Source organism: Stegodyphus dumicola, chromosome 8 (genome assembly GCF_044657685.1).
Source record: "Stegodyphus dumicola isolate Sdum_Otavi_A_Nest chromosome 8, ASM4465768v1".
Taxonomy (NCBI): Eukaryota; Metazoa; Arthropoda; class Arachnida; order Araneae; family Eresidae; genus Stegodyphus; species Stegodyphus dumicola.
In genome coordinates this window covers 158,732,521-158,737,541 of record NC_140775.1, presented here as the reverse complement: position 1 = coordinate 158,737,541, position 5,021 = coordinate 158,732,521, and the positions used below count along the sequence as shown (strand labels likewise).

At 35.5% G+C, this 5,021-nt stretch overlaps 1 long non-coding RNA gene across 1 annotated transcript; it reads right to left on the bottom strand.

Moving 5' to 3' along the window:
• Positions 1–429: 429 nt before the first annotated feature.
• Positions 430–2,791, bottom strand: LOC118199456 (uncharacterized). The gene is made up of 3 exons (XR_015042905.1): positions 2,196–2,791; positions 2,031–2,099; positions 430–629 (listed from the first exon to the last, which is right to left on the bottom strand). It is a non-coding gene; the product is annotated as an uncharacterized LOC118199456 (long non-coding RNA).
• Between the last annotated feature and the right edge of the window lie 2,230 nt (positions 2,792–5,021).

Genomic DNA, 5,021 nt, shown 5'->3' with positions numbered 1-5,021 from the left:
CTGAAAATTTCACTGATTGCAATGAATATATTTTAAAAAAAGTCTTTTATTTTCAAGTTCTTTCATGCAAAACGTCCAAATTTGGTACAAATCAAATTCATCCCCCTCTTTTTGATAGCTACAATATTATACTTAACAGTTTTAATAGCTATCAGTATGTAAACAACATAATGTAACACCATAAAAGAAAAACATAAATGATGACATTTTAATTTTGGCATAGAGAAATACATATTTACCTGAAAAGAGAGCTTGTATTTCTACCTTCTACGTCAGAGTCAATAACTGAAATGTCCAGATCAGAACTGAGAAGAAAAGAACCATAATTAGTTTAATTAAGATACAATAACACGCCAACCAAGTATTAATTTAGAAGTCAAGCAACAAAAATCAGCATCATATTTTGAAATATTCACTATTTGAAAATATAACGCTGATTTGGGTTGCTTGACTTCTAAATTAATACATAATTAATTAACCATAATTAAGTAACTATAAGAGTTTCAATATCATGCACAGCTAATATCTATTTTAGAAATAAACCAACTTATCTCAAGAAAGCCTGGTTTGTCTTAGGAACATTAGCTGTAACTTCTGGCGTAGAAAAGTCAAATTTTTCACTTCCAGACCTAAGAATGAAAGAAATAAACTACTATAACATAATTAAAAAAATAAATAAATAAATAAATAAATAAAATAAAATAAATAACACATAACAAATTTAAGCATTAAGCTATGTATGACTACCACCCATCTCAGACATTGCGACAGATATTGCTGTATACTGTTTCGCCATACCTTGTGTAGTTATTATATCATGCTGTATAACCACAGTTTAGAAAAATTACAAAATGTGTTATTTATATCTATCTAAAATGGTACATTACTACATGATTTGTAAGAATAAATTAGAGAGCTCTGTGAATGAAATTCCTTCCAATTAAAAAATGTAGGAATAAAGAAAATGCAGGAATTGCAAATGCAGAAATGAAAAAGGGATTATATTTTTTTGCACAGAATCCAGATGACATATTTTTCAACATTTTAGAAATTTCAATATTAATTTTAGGGGCCTAAAATATTAGGCCCCTAAAAGCAGAATATAGTTTTTAAATGTTCAGATAATCTTCCTATGAGAAGAATTCCTTTGAGAAGTACACATCTGAACCAAAATTAAAAAACATGTACAAGAACAGAGCTGAGGACTTCTGTTTGCAGAAAGTCTGTCACATAACATATGAAAAGTTTCTTATTGGTAGATTTTTGATCAGACAGATATTTTATTGTTATACAGAGAAAGCATTCACTCCCTTTCTACTAGAGATAATTCAATTTGGACAATGGCAAAAAGGCTAAGCAAGCCTGAGCGTATTGGTCCCATTCTTGGCACTAGTATGGTTTACGCTCAAAATACACAGCAGATATTTTCTAATTACCTGCATCCCAATATCAATTCAATTCAGCTTTTGGTGGAATTTACCATTTGTGACATATTTTTCAAAAACTACATTTCACAACATGCATGCATGACAAATACACAGAATCATAAATAAACAAGCAATAATATATATTTATATATAAATTTTACTAAATGATCATAAAATGTTCCAACGCTAAAAGAAAGTTTTAACATCCAAGTAAATGACATAATAAAAAAAAGCAAGTTGAACAGCGAGCACATGAATGAAATGTGCATACACCTGTAAAAATATACCATAGGTAACTGACAAAGCATTTCGTAGCAAACATATGACTATAAAATTTCCAATAATACCATGTAATGATGGTGAATTCAATTTAGATCGCAAGAACATGCTCATACTTTTGAAAAGATTCAATTATTTCAGCAATTCCTTGTGAATTGGAATTTACCCTTTCAATATTTCCCAACAATTTAGTGTGAATGGAGGAATAAATTGTTATAAAAGAATTGAACAATTATTAGCATCCCCTGATACACACACACAAACACATACAAAAAAAATTAATAAATAAAATAAAATAAAAATAAAAATAAAAAAAAACCTTACTTTGTAAAAAAATCATCCGGGCAATGATTCTCCTTTGACACAGATGCAGTTGTATCAATAATTTCTGACCTTCAATAAAAAAATACGCATATTTTACATCGGAATTAACTTACTACGAAATCATAAACGCGAGGTAGTCGATATAAAGAATAAATTATTTCTCACCTTTCGAAAACATCCGCTTGTTCGGAATCTTCCACATCTCGGGAATTTAATTTCATATTTTTTTCTTGAGCTCGACGTTTTCGCTGAATTCTGGATCTTTTATTAAAACCAGGTTGTTTTTTCTGTCGTCCTTGATATTTTCGCATATTTTTTTGCTAACTGACCACAGTACAAATAAATGTAAACAAAACGAGTGCGGAATAGCAATGCAATAGGGTTGCCGTAAACGTCATTCCGCTGACAGCTGACACTGTTTAGTGAAAACTGTGTATAAAGGAATATATGAAACGCTTCTAAATATTATTTAGAAAAAAATATGATTTATAACTGATATCAAAATCAATTACTTCGTGAATTTTTGCAGAAATAAGATTACAGAGCTAAATTTTAACTCGTAGCGCCATCTATTGATGGCTTTCCAAACTACACATTAAAATTACGTATTTCAAACTAATTTTTTTAAAATATAATATTTAAGTAAATTTCATTCCAAACCTGATTCTAACATTGTGATTCGAAAACTGACCTATTGCTTTATATTTCTGCCAAATTTCACGCAACATAGTTTCTTAATTAGCGATTCTGCGTGTAAACAAATTTTTAGTATTGTAATGCTGCTGTAGTAGACCACCTTAATTTGCAGAAATAAAGCTTCTGCGCAACGTATCCAAAATACGAGCCCTACAAAAGTGGAAGACAGGCCTTGCACAGGCAGTTGTTTCCAGCTCGCTGATGCACAATGGCGACTTTGAAAGACAAAGCTAAAAGTGAGCTTAGTGAAACTTTTCTACCAGAATGAAGAGAACTCCTGTGCTGCGATAAGAGCATTCCGTCGGCTGAAGATCTTACGCCGAAGACCAATGACACCACGCGCTCTACGAGACATGATGAAGAAGTTCGAAAGAACGGGACAGCTGGGAATTTTACCAGGTAGAGGACGACAGGTTGTGGAATCTGCACGCGTAGAAGACGTTGCTTTGGCGGTCGTGGACCCCACTAGCCAATCGCCACATGGTGTTGTCAGTGTGCCAACTGTTTCTCGTGCTGTTGATATGCCCTATACGACCGTCTGGCGTGTGATGCGTCGAATCCTCGGTTATTTTCCTTACAAAATCCATAGTCGTCATCAGCTGTCCGACGGGGATCCTGTAGTTCGGGAAACATTTGCGTTGCACTTCCTTGCCAGAATGGAAGTCGATGCTGCTTGGCCTTAGAACATCCTTTGGACGGATGAGGCCCATTTTCACCTGAATGGTCAAGTGAATACGCACAACTGCCGCATTTGGGCAAGTGAAACCCCGCGCGCAATCAAGTGCCCTTGAACCCTCCAAAGGTTACTGCATGGTGCGGTTTCACTGCAACATTTGTCATTGGGCTTTATTTTCTTGAAGAGGTGACTCCAACAGGGTTCAAAACCCGCTTTGTCACAGGAAAACTGTATCAGAACATGTTGACAACGTTTGTGATCCCTGTACTGCAACAAGTGGCCGCCTCCAGGACACGATATTTATGCAGGATGGTGCACCTCCCCATATTCTTCGTGGCGTTCAACAGGTGTTACGGGCAACTTTTACCGAAGCACGTGTGATCAGCCGCTGTTTCCCTACAGCTTGGCCTCCCCGCTCGCCTGATTTCACGCCATGCGACTTTTGGTTATGGGGATTTTTAAAGGATCGGGTCTACCAAGAACACCCAGCGACCTTGACACATCTGAAAGACGCAATTTTCGATATGTTCGTGGAATTCATGTGGACTTACTGCGTTCCGCTGTGGAACACACTGCTTTGCGAATGGAAAGAGTTGTGGAGAACCACGGCACACATATAGAACATTTGTAGAATGTCTTGTTGATCTGCAGCGCCACCTATCGGCAACTTCTTGTACTAATTTTTTTTGTTTAATAAATTTCGAGCGCATGATCTGAAGTGTCTGTTTTTAAAATTGCATCACATTATGACCTATACAACACTCTGCACAGGCCTCTGAGTTGGGGAAGTTTAATTTGGATAACCCTGTATTTTTATCCAATCACAGATCAAAATTTCAACCAAAAAACTGATGCTCTGACGCTATATCTTTCGTTGCTGCTAAATACGTACTTACTTTACTTCCCTGCTTCGCCTTGCTCTGTTACTACGTTGACGCTAATCGCAATCTATCGTCCAATGCCTGAAACTGTAAGCTACGGAAAATTGTAGGATGCTTACTGCATTCATGGTGATGTGTGAATGAGACTACATATCCCAAAAATGAAGTGTCTAGGAATAAATCTTGTCTTCTCTTCAGCCACGACTATCTCTAAATGTCATCTAATGCATCTACTGTAACGTCTGTCTGCTAGTCTCTCCTCCGTTACGCATCATTCAAATTACGCAGTAATTCATTGCAACTGTAGCCCAATCCTTAAGAGAGTCCAGATTATATTTTTTTATTTGAAAAACATACAGACTCACCGTACACCACAGATGTATTTACGGAAGTAAGTTAAATAAAACATTAAAAGTTACATGCATAAATAAAATGAACAAAAGCAGAAAACAGCAGTCTAAACTTCACGAAAACGGATACGTTCACTGACCAAGTCACTCCGAACATTTTGAAATCGTTCTGCAATCATAACCTAGGGCCATCAAATCATCATAATGTATGTAAATCATAATGTAGGGCATGAAAAAATCAAATGTTCCGCATCCTAAGGTACTCTTTGTGAACATTCACATAAATTGTTTGATCTTAGATTAAAACGAAACAGGTTACCGTGACCAGATAAAAACTGAGAAACTTTAAAATTAATAGAGAGGAAAGATTCGGAATGTAGTCTATGGT